At 49.8% G+C, this 14,647-nt stretch overlaps 12 non-coding genes and 5 pseudogenes across 12 annotated transcripts; all 17 read right to left on the bottom strand.

Annotated features, from left to right (window-relative positions):
* Window positions 1-77: 77 nt before the first annotated feature.
* Window positions 78-194, bottom strand: LOC142961426 (U5 spliceosomal RNA). The gene has a single exon (XR_012956837.1). It is a non-coding gene; the product is annotated as a U5 spliceosomal RNA (small nuclear RNA).
* Window positions 195-398: 204 nt separating this feature from the next.
* Window positions 399-562, bottom strand: LOC142961194 (U1 spliceosomal RNA). Its single transcript, XR_012956649.1, has one exon. It is a non-coding gene; the product is annotated as a U1 spliceosomal RNA (small nuclear RNA).
* Window positions 563-845: 283 nt separating this feature from the next.
* LOC142961321 (U2 spliceosomal RNA) lies at window positions 846-1,048 on the bottom strand (annotated as a pseudogene).
* A 1,896-nt stretch (window positions 1,049-2,944) lies between these two features.
* LOC142961425 (U5 spliceosomal RNA) lies at window positions 2,945-3,061 on the bottom strand. Its single transcript, XR_012956836.1, has one exon. It is a non-coding gene; the product is annotated as a U5 spliceosomal RNA (small nuclear RNA).
* A 204-nt stretch (window positions 3,062-3,265) lies between these two features.
* Window positions 3,266-3,429, bottom strand: LOC142961193 (U1 spliceosomal RNA). Its single transcript, XR_012956648.1, has one exon. It is a non-coding gene; the product is annotated as a U1 spliceosomal RNA (small nuclear RNA).
* Window positions 3,430-3,716: 287 nt separating this feature from the next.
* Window positions 3,717-3,907, bottom strand: LOC142961303 (U2 spliceosomal RNA). Its single transcript, XR_012956748.1, has one exon. It is a non-coding gene; the product is annotated as a U2 spliceosomal RNA (small nuclear RNA).
* Window positions 3,908-4,078: 171 nt separating this feature from the next.
* On the bottom strand, window positions 4,079-4,242 carry LOC142961226 (U1 spliceosomal RNA). The gene has a single exon (XR_012956678.1). It is a non-coding gene; the product is annotated as a U1 spliceosomal RNA (small nuclear RNA).
* A 287-nt stretch (window positions 4,243-4,529) lies between these two features.
* LOC142961328 (U2 spliceosomal RNA) lies at window positions 4,530-4,732 on the bottom strand (annotated as a pseudogene).
* A 1,894-nt stretch (window positions 4,733-6,626) lies between these two features.
* On the bottom strand, window positions 6,627-6,743 carry LOC142961424 (U5 spliceosomal RNA). Its single transcript, XR_012956835.1, has one exon. It is a non-coding gene; the product is annotated as a U5 spliceosomal RNA (small nuclear RNA).
* A 204-nt stretch (window positions 6,744-6,947) lies between these two features.
* LOC142961192 (U1 spliceosomal RNA) lies at window positions 6,948-7,111 on the bottom strand. Its single transcript, XR_012956647.1, has one exon. It is a non-coding gene; the product is annotated as a U1 spliceosomal RNA (small nuclear RNA).
* A 283-nt stretch (window positions 7,112-7,394) lies between these two features.
* LOC142961326 (U2 spliceosomal RNA) lies at window positions 7,395-7,597 on the bottom strand (annotated as a pseudogene).
* A 1,895-nt stretch (window positions 7,598-9,492) lies between these two features.
* On the bottom strand, window positions 9,493-9,609 carry LOC142961421 (U5 spliceosomal RNA). The gene has a single exon (XR_012956833.1). It is a non-coding gene; the product is annotated as a U5 spliceosomal RNA (small nuclear RNA).
* A 204-nt stretch (window positions 9,610-9,813) lies between these two features.
* On the bottom strand, window positions 9,814-9,977 carry LOC142961191 (U1 spliceosomal RNA). Its single transcript, XR_012956646.1, has one exon. It is a non-coding gene; the product is annotated as a U1 spliceosomal RNA (small nuclear RNA).
* Window positions 9,978-10,260: 283 nt separating this feature from the next.
* On the bottom strand, window positions 10,261-10,465 carry LOC142961344 (U2 spliceosomal RNA; annotated as a pseudogene).
* Window positions 10,466-12,358: 1,893 nt separating this feature from the next.
* LOC142961420 (U5 spliceosomal RNA) lies at window positions 12,359-12,475 on the bottom strand. Its single transcript, XR_012956832.1, has one exon. It is a non-coding gene; the product is annotated as a U5 spliceosomal RNA (small nuclear RNA).
* Window positions 12,476-12,679: 204 nt separating this feature from the next.
* Window positions 12,680-12,843, bottom strand: LOC142961189 (U1 spliceosomal RNA). Its single transcript, XR_012956645.1, has one exon. It is a non-coding gene; the product is annotated as a U1 spliceosomal RNA (small nuclear RNA).
* A 283-nt stretch (window positions 12,844-13,126) lies between these two features.
* Window positions 13,127-13,329, bottom strand: LOC142961327 (U2 spliceosomal RNA; annotated as a pseudogene).
* Window positions 13,330-14,647: the final 1,318 nt, after the last annotated feature.

The raw sequence follows: 14,647 nt of genomic DNA, 5'->3' as shown, positions 1-14,647 counted from the left end.
GCACACATCCAAGCACTCCATGGTCAAGCACCGTGGTCTCATTAAGGACAGCTTTCTTTCTTTTCACAACTGTACAAGGCTCAGCCAAATGGCAAAGCCTGCTAAAAATAGGTTGAACTCATTGGTATTCCTCTCCACGGAAGTCTTTAGTAAAAGGCGAAAGACTTGTGCGTTATGAAGAGAAACCAAAGTAAGTACAGCAACATTGTCAAGAACAGCCAAAGTCCCTAGTTGCCCAAGTCAAAACGCTCATGGTAAGCCTGAGTTCACGTGCCCTGTTCCAAATCTGAAGCCACACCCATTCCCACATCTTAAAGAGGGCAATATTCTCCATAGTACTATTTCCTCCCCCCCAATCAAAAGTACAAATCACTTGATATTCTTTTCAACAAAACAATCAGGGGAGAGCGCGAACGCAGTCCCCCACTACCAGAAATGATGCAGTCGAGATTCCCACATTTGGGGAATTCGCAGTGGTCAGAACAACCGGAGTGCAATGGCTGGGCCTCGCCCTGGGTGAACCACCTTCTTGATCATGGTATCTCCCCTGCCAGGTAAGTATGAGTTGGAAGAGACAGAGACAGGGGCGGCATTCCCAGATGCAGTACTCCGGATGACGGTTCCCAGATGGCATAATCCCAGAGTGCAGCCCTTTAGCATTAAGCTCAGGCTGGGAGCACAGCGATGTTCCACGAGGGGCGTCAGAAAGGAATAAACAAGGCCTTTGTTTGACACAAGCCCCAGCCTTGAAGACAGACAGCGAATGAGATCCTCGTCGTTCATTAAAGTGTGAAGCTAATCAACAGATCCATTTGGATTGGTGTTTGGTTGTCCACAAGGCATTTGAGGAGTGCACCGTTCCCGGCAATGCTGCAATACCGGGTCAATGCGTGGAGTGAACGGGGCAAGCCCCTTTTTCATCTCCCGATGCTAAAAATCTGCTTAATACGTTATCCTCATATAGAGGACATATCAGATATTAAACTGATAAGAACAGATTTTTATTTTTATTTTTTTATTATTTTTTTTTTTTTATTATCAAAATTATGTACACAAATCATACAATTTCAAACATACAAACTTCACATGTTTTGCATCATGCAACTTAATTCTATTTCACAGTTACATGTCAGTAACCAGCATTTGTCAATACACAAAAAAAAAAAAAAAAAAAAAGAAAAACACAAAATACACTTATGCAAAGTCTTCAGGATTTACCATCCCCACCCAAAAAAACCCATTGTGCATCTTAAATAAAGATTCCTATTGCTGGTTCCCACTACCCTAAAGGTATACATTCTCTTTATCCATCTCGTCAGCCCAGGAAAACGGCACTGCGTTTGGCGACGTTGTTGGTCTGTTAAGCCCCTCATAAGCGTCCTCCCCTAAGGGGGACGACAGCATGAGCAGGCCTGGGGGAAGATCGAAGCTCAGGCCTAAACCGTCTGTTAGTATGGCAGCTGCTTCTCCCAATGACTGCTCACCCATCTCCCCTCCCACCTCTTGACCCGTATCCCCATCCTTCTGCTCCTGGGCCCCTCCTTCCTCCACTTTATCAGCGGCTCTCTTATGCTGACCTGGTCCCCCTCCCCTCCCCCCCTCAATCCCACCCTTGTTGGTCTGTCCCCCCTTTGACTTTTTGCTCCGTACCCCCTCCCCACTCTCTCCAAGCTCTGTCGAGAGTCCTGTTCCGAATGCCTGCGACCCTTTCCGTGCCCCTTGCTTTGATTTGGAGGGATCGGAAGTGAGGACAGGAAAATCGTCCATAATGTCTGTGGATGCCTTGGCCATTCCGTCTGTTCCGGCGGTGCCCTCATCCCGGGACGCTGCCTCCCCTTTACTCCCCAACGCGTCGGCTCCGGAGCCCTCCTGTACCGTCCTCTCCCCGTCATTCTGTGTGGCTCCCCTACTCGGCTCGCCAGCCTCAGTCGGTTTGGCAGCCTCCGCAAAAGTTTTCTTGCGGCCAGGACAACCTCGGTACAGGTGGTCAGTTCCACCGCATCCATGGCACGTCCTTGGCTCTGTGCAGTCCTTGGCCGAATGCCCTTCTTGCCCACAGAAACGGCATCTTGTTTCCCCACAGCCTGCCTCTGAATGTCCTGACTGTCTGCACTTCCTGCAGAAAGCAGGTTGCCGTGGGTAAAATAGATACCCACGATCTCCACCAAGGCTGAAGAAGGCAGGTGGATGTTTCAGGCCTCCTGGACCTTCTGCGTCATGATACAGCAGTACCTGGAACTGGCGCCGCCCAGTCCAAAACCCCAGGGTGTCCTTTATATGCCTTGCAGCCGTCACCACCTCTCCATACTGCCCCAGGAATGCAGCTAGTGCTGAGTCATTAACAAAGGGGTTGTACATATGCACAGTTATTGTTCTGAAATTAGGTCTGTCTAGGTTCAGTACTCTGTAGCCGGCTAGCGGCCTTACCCCTGCCTCTGCTCGGCATATTTCAGCCACACTCCGGTAGATCTCCTCGGTCCTCAGTGTAACGTCGAACGCCTTCTCCTGCTGGTTCCACTGGATGCAGTGCACCTCCTCCACCTTCAGTTGTAGCTGCCCAATTATGACTTGCCTGCCAAAAAACTCTCTGGACTGCAGATTGTAGTCTTCCGTGGTTGCCTGGAATCGTAGCGTGTGTCTCAGCCCGACCCTTGGGATCGACTGCTCTTTTTGGCCCCTTGCGGCCATTGCTGTCTCGTTGTTAGCTCTCTCTGTGCTGTATTTTTCCGCAACACCACTTGATCTTAGCCAAAAGGCCGAGAAGCGATGAGCCCCAACTGTTTGCTTCCTGAGTCACCCTCCTGACACGTTTCACCCTTGTCATGGTGCAGTTCTTTCCAAGGGACATAGCAGTGGCTGCTGCTTTGGCACACATCCAAGCACTCCATGGTCAAGCACCGTGGTCTCATTAAGGACAGCTTTCTTTCTTTTCACAACTGTACAAGGCTCAGCCAAATGGCAAAGCCTGCTAAAAATAGGTTGAACTCATTGGTATTCCTCTCCACGGAAGTCTTTAGTAAAAGGCGAAAGACTTGTGCGTTATGAAGAGAAACCAAAGTAAGTACAGCAACATTGTCAAGAACAGCCAAAGTCCCTAGTTGCCCAAGTCAAAACGCTCATGGTAAGCCTGAGTTCACGTGCCCTGTTCCAAATCTGAAGCCACACCCATTCCCACATCTTAAAGAGGGCAATATTCTCCATAGTACTATTTCCTCCCCTCCAATCAAAAGTACAAATCACTTGATATTCTTTTCAACAAAACAATCAGGGGAGAGCGCGAACGCAGTCCCCCACTACCAGAAATGATGCAGTCGAGATTCCCACATTTGGGGAATTCGCAGTGGTCAGAACAACCGGAGTGCAATGGCTGGGCCTCGCCCTGGGTGAACCACCTTCTTGATCATGGTATCTCCCCTGCCAGGTAAGTATGAGTTGGAAGAGACAGAGACAGGGGCGGCATTCCCAGATGCAGTACTCCGGATGACGGTTCCCAGATGGCATAATCCCAGAGTGCAGTCCTTTAGCATTAAGCTCAGGCTGGGAGCACAGCGATGTTCCACGAGGGGCGTCAGTAAGGAATAAACAAGGCCTTTGTTTGACACAAGCCCCAGCCTTGAAGACAGACAGCGAATGAGATCCTCGTCGTTCATTAAAGTGTGAAGCTAATCAACAGACTGATCCATTTGGATTGGTGTTTGGTTGTCCACAAGGCATTTGAGGAGTGCACCGTTCCCGGCAATGCTGCAATACCGGGTCAATGCGTGGAGTGAACGGAGCAAGCCCCTTCTTCATCTCCCGATGCTAAAAATCTGCTTAATACGTTATCCTCATATAGAGGACATATCAGATATTAAACTGATAAGAACAGATACTACACTTGATCTTAGCCAAAAGGCCGAGAAGCGATGAGCCCCAACTGTTTGCTTCCTGAGTCACCCTCCTGACACGTTTCACCCTGTTCCAAATCTGAAGCCACACCCATTCCCACATCTTAAAGAGGGCAATATTCTCCATAGTACTATTTCCTCCCCTCCAATCAAAAGTACAAATCACTTGATATTCTTTTCAACAAAACAATCAGGGGAGAGCGCGAACGCAGTCCCCCACTACCAGAAATTATGCAGTCGAGATTCTCACATTTGGGGAATTCACAGTGGTCAGAACAACCAGAGTGCAATGGCTGGGCCTCGCCCTGGGTGAACCACCTTCTTGATCATGGTATCTCCCCTGCCAGGTAAGTATGAGTTGGAAGAGACAGAGACAGGGGCGGCATTCCCAGATGCAGTACTCCGGATGACGGTTCCCAGATGGCATAATCCCAGAGTGCAGCCCTTTAGCATTAAGCTCAGGCTGGGAGCACAGCGATGTTCCACGAGGGGCGTCAGTAAGGAATAAACAAGGCCTTTGTTTGACACAATCCCCAGCCTTGAAGACAGACAGCGAATGAGATCCTCGTCGTTCATTAAAGTGTGAAGCTAATCAACAGACTGATCCATTTGGATTGGTGTTTGGTTGTCCACAAGGCATTTGAGGAGTGCACCGTTCCCGGCAATGCTGCAATACCGGGTCAATGCGTGGAGTGAACGGAGCAAGCCCCTTTTTCATCTCCCGATGCTAAAAATCTGCTTAATACGTTATCCTCATATAGAGGACATATCAGATATTAAACTGATAAGAACAGATTTTTTTTTTTATTTTTTATTTTTTTTTTTTTTTTTATTATCAAAATTATGTACACAAATCATACAATTTCAAACATACAAACTTCACATGTTTTGCATCATGCAACTTAATTCTATTTCACAGTTACATGTCAGTAACCAGCATTTGTCAATACACAAAAAAAAACAAAAAAAAAAAAAAACACAAAATACACTTATGCAAAGTCTTCAGGATTTACCATCCCCACCCAAAAAAACCCATTGTGCATCTTAAATAAAGATTCCTATTGCTGGTTCCCACTACCCTAAAGGTATACATTCTCTTTATCCATCTCGTCAGCCCAGGAAAACGGCACTGCGTTTGGCGACGTTGTTGGTCTGTTAAGCCCCTCATAAGCGTCCTCCCCTAAGGGGGACGACAGCATGAGCAGGCCTGGGGGAAGATCGAAGCTCAGGCCTAAACCGTCTGTTAGTATGGCAGCTGCTTCTCCCAATGACTGCTCACCCATCTCCCCTCCCACCTCTTGACCCGTATCCCCATCCTTCTGCTCCTGGGCCCCTCCTTCCTCCACTTTATCAGCGGCTCTCTTATGCTGACCTGGTCCCCCTCCCCTCCCCCCCTCAATCCCACCCTTGTTGGTCTGTCCCCCCTTTGACTTTTTGCTCCGTACCCCCTCCCCACTCTCTCCAAGCTCTGTCGAGAGTCCTGTTCCGAATGCCTGCGACCCTTTCCGTGCCCCTTGCTTTGATTTGGAGGGATCGGAAGTGAGGACAGGAAAATCGTCCATAATGTCTGTGGATGCCTTGGCCATTCCGTCTGTTCCGGCGGTGCCCTCATCCCGGGACGCTGCCTCCCCTTTACTCCCCAACGCGTCGGCTCCGGAGCCCTCCTGTACCGTCCTCTCCCCGTCATTCTGTGTGGCTCCCCTACTCGGCTCGCCAGCCTCAGTCGGTTTGGCAGCCTCCGCAAAAGTTTTCTTGCGGCCAGGACAACCTCGGTACAGGTGGTCAGTTCCACCGCATCCATGGCACGTCCTTGGCTCTGTGCAGTCCTTGGCCGAATGCCCTTCTTGCCCACAGAAACGGCATCTTGTTTCCCCACAGCCTGCCTCTGAATGTCCTGACTGTCTGCACTTCCTGCAGAAAGCAGGTTGCCGTGGGTAAAATAGATACCCACGATCTCCACCAAGGCTGAAGAAGGCAGGTGGATGTTTCAGGCCTCCTGGACCTTCTGCGTCATGATACAGCAGTACCTGGAACTGGCGCCGCCCAGTCCAAAACCCCAGGGTGTCCTTTATATGCCTTGCAGCCGTCACCACCTCTCCATACTGCCCCAGGAATGCAGCTAGTGCTGAGTCATTAACAAAGGGGTTGTACATATGCACAGTTATTGTTCTGAAATTAGGTCTGTCCAGGTTCAGTACTCTGTAGCCGGCTAGCGGCCTTACCCCTGCCTCTGCTCGGCATATTTCAGCCACACTCCGGTAGATCTCCTCGGTCCTCAGTGTAACGTCGAACGCCTTCTCCTGCTGGTTCCACTGGATGCAGTGCACCTCCTCCACCTTCAGTTGTAGCTGCCCAATTATGACTTGCCTGCCAAAAAACTCTCTGGACTGCAGATTGTAGTCTTCCGTGGTTGCCTGGAATCGTAGCATGTGTCTCAGCCCGACCCTTGGGATCGACTGCTCTTTTTGGCCCCTTGCGGCCATTGCTGTCTCGTTGTTAGCTCTCTCTGTGCTGTATTTTTCCGCAACACCACTTGATCTTAGCCAAAAGGCCGAGAAGCGATGAGCCCCAACTGTTTGCTTCCTGAGTCACCCTCCTGACACGTTTCACCCTTGTCATGGTGCAGTTCTTTCCAAGGGACATAGCAGTGGCTGCTGCTTTGGCACACATCCAAGCACTCCATGGTCAAGCACCGTGGTCTCATTAAGGACAGCTTTCTTTCTTTTCACAACTGTACAAGGCTCAGCCAAATGGCAAAGCCTGCTAAAAATAGGTTGAACTCATTGGTATTCCTCTCCACGGAAGTCTTTAGTAAAAGGCGAAAGACTTGTGCGTTATGAAGAGAAACCAAAGTAAGTACAGCAACATTGTCAAGAACAGCCAAAGTCCCTAGTTGCCCAAGTCAAAACGCTCATGGTAAGCCTGAGTTCACGTGCCCTGTTCCAAATCTGAAGCCACACCCATTCCCACATCTTAAAGAGGGCAATATTCTCCATAGTACTATTTCCTCCCCCCCAATCAAAAGTACAAATCACTTGATATTCTTTTCAACAAAACAATCAGGGGAGAGCGCGAACGCAGTCCCCCACTACCAGAAATGATGCAGTCGAGATTCCCACATTTGGGGAATTCGCAGTGGTCAGAACAACCGGAGTGCAATGGCTGGGCCTCGCCCTGGGTGAACCACCTTCTTGATCATGGTATCTCCCCTGCCAGGTAAGTATGAGTTGGAAGAGACAGAGACAGGGGCGGCATTCCCAGATGCAGTACTCCGGATGACGGTTCCCAGATGGCATAATCCCAGAGTGCAGCCCTTTAGCATTAAGCTCAGGCTGGGAGCACAGCGATGTTCCACGAGGGGCGTCAGAAAGGAATAAACAAGGCCTTTGTTTGACACAAGCCCCAGCCTTGAAGACAGACAGCGAATGAGATCCTCGTCGTTCATTAAAGTGTGAAGCTAATCAACAGATCCATTTGGATTGGTGTTTGGTTGTCCACAAGGCATTTGAGGAGTGCACCGTTCCCGGCAATGCTGCAATACCGGGTCAATGCGTGGAGTGAACGGGGCAAGCCCCTTTTTCATCTCCCGATGCTAAAAATCTGCTTAATACGTTATCCTCATATAGAGGACATATCAGATATTAAACTGATAAGAACAGATTTTTATTTATTTTTTTTTTTTTTTTTTTTTTTTTTATTATCAAAATTATGTACACAAATCATACAATTTCAAACATACAAACTTCACATGTTTTGCATCATGCAACTTAATTCTATTTCACAGTTACATGTCAGTAACCAGCATTTGTCAATACACAAAAAAAAAAAAAAAAAAAAAAAAAACACAAAATACACTTATGCAAAGTCTTCAGGATTTACCATCCCCACCCAAAAAAACCCATTGTGCATCTTAAATAAAGATTCCTATTGCTGGTTCCCACTACCCTAAAGGTATACATTCTCTTTATCCATCTCGTCAGCCCAGGAAAACGGCACTGCGTTTGGCGACGTTGTTGGTCTGTTAAGCCCCTCATAAGCGTCCTCCCCTAAGGGGGACGACAGCATGAGCAGGCCTGGGGGAAGATCGAAGCTCAGGCCTAAACCGTCTGTTAGTATGGCAGCTGCTTCTCCCAATGACTGCTCACCCATCTCCCCTCCCACCTCTTGACCCGTATCCCCATCCTTCTGCTCCTGGGCCCCTCCTTCCTCCACTTTATCAGCGGCTCTCTTATGCTGACCTGGTCCCCCTCCCCTCCCCCCCTCAATCCCACCCTTGTTGGTCTGTCCCCCCTTTGACTTTTTGCTCCGTACCCCCTCCCCACTCTCTCCAAGCTCTGTCGAGAGTCCTGTTCCGAATGCCTGCGACCCTTTCCGTGCCCCTTGCTTTGATTTGGAGGGATCGGAAGTGAGGACAGGAAAATCGTCCATAATGTCTGTGGATGCCTTGGCCATTCCGTCTGTTCCGGCGGTGCCCTCATCCCGGGACGCTGCCTCCCCTTTACTCCCCAACGCGTCGGCTCCGGAGCCCTCCTGTACCGTCCTCTCCCCGTCATTCTGTGTGGCTCCCCTACTCGGCTCGCCAGCCTCAGTCGGTTTGGCAGCCTCCGCAAAAGTTTTCTTGCGGCCAGGACAACCTCGGTACAGGTGGTCAGTTCCACCGCATCCATGGCACGTCCTTGGCTCTGTGCAGTCCTTGGCCGAATGCCCTTCTTGCCCACAGAAACGGCATCTTGTTTCCCCACAGCCTGCCTCTGAATGTCCTGACTGTCTGCACTTCCTGCAGAAAGCAGGTTGCCGTGGGTAAAATAGATACCCACGATCTCCACCAAGGCTGAAGAAGGCAGGTGGATGTTTCAGGCCTCCTGGACCTTCTGCGTCATGATACAGCAGTACCTGGAACTGGCGCCGCCCAGTCCAAAACCCCAGGGTGTCCTTTATATGCCTTGCAGCCGTCACCACCTCTCCATACTGCCCCAGGAATGCAGCTAGTGCTGAGTCATTAACAAAGGGGTTGTACATATGCACAGTTATTGTTCTGAAATTAGGTCTGTCCAGGTTCAGTACTCTGTAGCCGGCTAGCGGCCTTACCCCTGCCTCTGCTCGGCATATTTCAGCCACACTCCGGTAGATCTCCTCGGTCCTCAGTGTAACGTCGAACGCCTTCTCCTGCTGGTTCCACTGGATGCAGTGCACCTCCTCCACCTTCAGTTGTAGCTGCCCAATTATGACTTGCCTGCCAAAAAACTCTCTGGACTGCAGATTGTAGTCTTCCGTGGTTGCCTGGAATCGTAGCGTGTGTCTCAGCCCGACCCTTGGGATCGACTGCTCTTTTTGGCCCCTTGCGGCCATTGCTGTCTCGTTGTTAGCTCTCTCTGTGCTGTATTTTTCCGCAACACCACTTGATCTTAGCCAAAAGGCCGAGAAGCGATGAGCCCCAACTGTTTGCTTCCTGAGTCACCCTCCTGACACGTTTCACCCTTGTCATGGTGCAGTTCTTTCCAAGGGACATAGCAGTGGCTGCTGCTTTGGCACACATCCAAGCACTCCATGGTCAAGCACCGTGGTCTCATTAAGGACAGCTTTCTTTCTTTTCACAACTGTACAAGGCTCAGCCAAATGGCAAAGCCTGCTAAAAATAGGTTGAACTCATTGGTATTCCTCTCCACGGAAGTCTTTAGTAAAAGGCGAAAGACTTGTGCGTTATGAAGAGAAACCAAAGTAAGTACAGCAACATTGTCAAGAACAGCCAAAGTCCCTAGTTGCCCAAGTCAAAACGCTCATGGTAAGCCTGAGTTCACGTGCCCTGTTCCAAATCTGAAGCCACACCCATTCCCACATCTTAAAGAGGGCAATATTCTCCATAGTACTATTTCCTCCCCCCCAATCAAAAGTACAAATCACTTGATATTCTTTTCAACAAAACAATCAGGGGAGAGCGCGAACGCAGTCCCCCACTACCAGAAATGATGCAGTCGAGATTCCCACATTTGGGGAATTCGCAGTGGTCAGAACAACCGGAGTGCAATGGCTGGGCCTCGCCCTGGGTGAACCACCTTCTTGATCATGGTATCTCCCCTGCCAGGTAAGTATGAGTTGGAAGAGACAGAGACAGGGGCGGCATTCCCAGATGCAGTACTCCGGATGACGGTTCCCAGATGGCATAATCCCAGAGTGCAGTCCTTTAGCATTAAGCTCAGGCTGGGAGCACAGCGATGTTCCACGAGGGGCGTCAGAAAGGAATAAACAAGGCCTTTGTTTGACACAAGTCCCAGCCTTGAAGACAGACAGCGAATGAGATCCTCGTCGTTCATTAAAGTGTGAAGCTAATCAACAGATCCATTTGGATTGGTGTTTGGTTGTCCACAAGGCATTTGAGGAGTGCACCATTCCCGGCAATGCTGCAATACCGGGTCAATGCGTGGAGTGAACGGGGCAAGCCCCTTTTTCATCTCCCGATGCTAAAAATCTGCTTAATACGTTATCCTCATATAGAGGACATATCAGATATTAAACTGATAAGAACAGATTTTTATTTTTTTTTTTTTATTTTTTTTTTTTTTTTATTATCAAAATTCTGTACACAAATCATACAATTTCAAACATACAAACTTCACATGTTTTGCATCATGCAACTTAATTCTATTTCACAGTTACATGTCAGTAACCAGCATTTGTCAATACACAAAAAAAAAAAAAAAAAAAAAAAAAACACAAAATACACTTATGCAAAGTCTTCAGGATTTACCATCCCCACCCAAAAAAACCCATTGTGCATCTTAAATAAAGATTCCTATTGCTGGTTCCCACTACCCTAAAGGTATACATTCTCTTTATCCATCTCGTCAGCCCAGGAAAACGGCACTGCGTTTGGCGACGTTGTTGGTCTGTTAAGCCCCTCATAAGCGTCCTCCCCTAAGGGGGACGACAGCATGAGCAGGCCTGGGGGAAGATCGAAGCTCAGGCCTAAACCGTCTGTTAGTATGGCAGCTGCTTCTCCCAATGACTGCTCACCCATCTCCCCTCCCACCTCTTGACCCGTATCCCCATCCTTCTGCTCCTGGGCCCCTCCTTCCTCCACTTTATCAGCGGCTCTCTTATGCTGACCTGGTCCCCCTCCCCTCCCCCCCTCAATCCCACCCTTGTTGGTCTGTCCCCCCTTTGACTTTTTGCTCCGTACCCCCTCCCCACTCTCTCCAAGCTCTGTCGAGAGTCCTGTTCCGAATGCCTGCGACCCTTTCCGTGCCCCTTGCTTTGATTTGGAGGGATCGGAAGTGAGGACAGGAAAATCGTCCATAATGTCTGTGGATGCCTTGGCCATTCCGTCTGTTCCGGCGGTGCCCTCATCCCGGGACGCTGCCTCCCCTTTACTCCCCAATGCGTCGGCTCCGGAGCCCTCCTGTACCGTCCTCTCCCCGTCATTCTGTGTGGCTCCCCTACTCGGCTCGCCAGCCTCAGTCGGTTTGGCAGCCTCCGCAAAAGTTTTCTTGCGGCCAGGACAACCTCGGTACAGGTGGTCAGTTCCACCGCATCCATGGCACGTCCTTGGCTCTGTGCAGTCCTTGGCCGAATGCCCTTCTTGCCCACAGAAACGGCATCTTGTTTCCCCACAGCCTGCCTCTGAATGTCCTGACTGTCTGCACTTCCTGCAGAAAGCAGGTTGCCGTGGGTAAAATAGATACCCACGATCTCCACCAAGGCTGAAGAAGGCAGGTGGATGTTTCAGGCCTCCTGGACCTTCTGCGTCATGATACAGCAGTACCTGGAACTGGCGCCGCCCAGTCCAAAACCCCAGGGTGTCCTTTATATGCCTTGCAGCCGTCACCACCTCTCCATACTGCCCCAGGAATGCAGCTAGTGCTGAGTCATTAACAAAGGGGTTGTACATATGCACAGTTATTGTTCTGAAATTAGGTCTGTCCAGGTTCAGTACTCTGTAGCCGGCTAGCGGCCTTACCCCTGCCTCTGCTCGGCATATTTCAGCCACACTCCGGTAGATCTCCTCGGTCCTCAGTGTAACGTCGAACGCCTTCTCCTGCTGGTTCCACTGGATGCAGTGCACCTCCTCCACCTTCAGTTGTAGCTGCCCAATTATGACTTGCCTGCCAAAAAACTCTCTGGACTGCAGATTGTAGTCTTCCGTGGTTGCCTGGAATCGTAGCGTGTGTCTCAGCCCGACCCTTGGGATCGACTGCTCTTTTTGGCCCCTTGCGGCCATTGCTGTCTCGTTGTTAGCTCTCTCTGTGCTGTATTTTTCCGCAACACCACTTGATCTTAGCCAAAAGGCCGAGAAGCGATGAGCCCCAACTGTTTGCTTCCTGAGTCACCCTCCTGACACGTTTCACCCTTGTCATGGTGCAGTTCTTTCCAAGGGACATAGCAGTGGCTGCTGCTTTGGCACACATCCAAGCACTCCATGGTCAAGCACCGTGGTCTCATTAAGGACAGCTTTCTTTCTTTTCACAACTGTACAAGGCTCAGCCAAATGGCAAAGCCTGCTAAAAATAGGTTGAACTCATTGGTATTCCTCTCCACGGAAGTCTTTAGTAAAAGGCGAAAGACTTGTGCGTTATGAAGAGAAACCAAAGTAAGTACAGCAACATTGTCAAGAACAGCCAAAGTCCCTAGTTGCCCAAGTCAAAACGCTCATGGTAAGCCTGAGTTCACGTGCCCTGTTCCAAATCTGAAGCCACACCCATTCCCACATCTTAAAGAGGGCAATATTCTCCATAGTACTATTTCCTCCCCCCCAATCAAAAGTACAAATCACTTGATATTCTTTTCAACAAAACAATCAGGGGAGAGCGCGAACGCAGTCCCCCACTACCAGAAATGATGCAGTCGAGATTCCCACATTTGGGGAATTCGCAGTGGTCAGAACAACCGGAGTGCAATGGCTGGGCCTCGCCCTGGGTGAACCACCTTCTTGATCATGGTATCTCCCCTGCCAGGTAAGTATGAGTTGGAAGAGACAGAGACAGGGGCGGCATTCCCAGATGCAGTACTCCGGATGACGGTTCCCAGATGGCATAATCCCAGAGTGCAGCCCTTTAGCATTAAGCTCAGGCTGGGAGCACAGCGATGTTCCACGAGGGGCGTCAGAAAGGAATAAACAAGGCCTTTGTTTGACACAAGCCCCAGCCTTGAAGACAGACAGCGAATGAGATCCTCGTCGTTCATTAAAGTGTGAAGCTAATCAACAGATCCATTTGGATTGGTGTTTGGTTGTCCACAAGGCATTTGAGGAGTGCACCGTTCCCGGCAATGCTGCAATACCGGGTCAATGCGTGGAGTGAACGGGGCAAGCCCCTTTTTCATCTCCCGATGCTAAAAATCTGCTTAATACGTTATCCTCATATAGAGGACATATCAGATATTAAACTGATAAGAACAGATTTTTATTTTTTTTTTTTTATTTTTTTTTTTTTTTTATTATCAAAATTATGTACACAAATCATACAATTTCAAACATACAAACTTCACATGTTTTGCATCATGCAACTTAATTCTATTTCACAGTTACATGTCAGTAACCAGCATTTGTCAATACACAAAAAAAAAAAAAACAAAAAAAAAAAACACAAAATACACTTATGCAAAGTCTTCAGGATTTACCATCCCCACCCAAAAAAACCCATTGTGCATCTTAAATAAAGATTCCTATTGCTGGTTCCCACTACCCTAAAGGTATACATTCTCTTTATCCATCTCGTCAGCCCAGGAAAACGGCACTGCGTTTGGCGACGTTGTTGGTCTGTTAAGCCCCTCATAAGCGTCCTCCCCTAAGGGGGACGACAGCATGAGCAGGCCTGGGGGAAGATCGAAGCTCAGGCCTAAACCGTCTGTTAGTATGGCAGCTGCTTCTTCCAATGACTGCTCACCCATCTCCCCTCCCACCTCTTGACCCGTATCCCCATCCTTCTGCTCCTGGGCCCCTCCTTCCTCCACTTTATCAGCGGCTCTCTTATGCTGACCTGGTCCCCCTCCCCTCCCCCCCTCAATCCCACCCTTGTTGGTCTGTCCCCCCTTTGACTTTTTGCTCCGTACCCCCTCCCCACTCTCTCCAAGCTCTGTCGAGAGTCCTGTTCCGAATGCCTGTGACCCTTTCCGTGCCCCTTGCTTTGATTTGGAGGGATCGGAAGTGAGGACAGGAAAATCGTCCATAATGTCTGTGGATGCCTTGGCCATTCCGTCTGTTCCGGCGGTGCCCTCATCCCGGGACGCTGCCTCCCCTTTACTCCCCAACGCGTCGGCTCCGGAGCCCTCCTGTACCGTCCTCTCCCCGTCATTCTGTGTGGCTCCCCTACTCGGCTCGCCAGCCTCAGTCGGTTTGGCAGCCTCCGCAAAAGTTTTCTTGCGGCCAGGACAACCTCGGTACAGGTGGTCAGTTCCACCGCATCCATGGCACGTCCTTGGCTCTGTGCAGTCCTTGGCCGAATGCCCTTCTTGCCCACAGAAACGGCATCTTGTTTCCCCACAGCCTGCCTCTGAATGTCCTGACTGTCTGCACTTCCTGCAGAAAGCAGGTTGCCGTGGGTAAAATAGATACCCACGATCTCCACCAAGGCTGAAGAAGGCAGGTGGATGTTTCAGGCCTCCTGGACCTTCTGCGTCATGATACAGCAGTACCTGGAACTGGCGCCGCCCAGTCCAAAACCCCAGGGTGTCCTTTATATGCCTTGCAGCCGTCACCACCTCTCCATATTGCCCCAGGAATGCAGCTAATGCTGAGTCATTAACAAAGGGGTTGTACATATGCACAG

This window comes from Anarhichas minor, unplaced genomic scaffold (assembly GCF_050575085.1).
Source record: "Anarhichas minor isolate MPS153535 unplaced genomic scaffold, ASM5057508v1 ptg000027l, whole genome shotgun sequence".
NCBI lineage: Eukaryota > Metazoa > Chordata > Actinopteri > Perciformes > Anarhichadidae > Anarhichas > Anarhichas minor.
The sequence above is the reverse complement of the archived record's forward strand: the minus strand, read 5'-3'. Positions and strand labels throughout refer to the sequence as shown.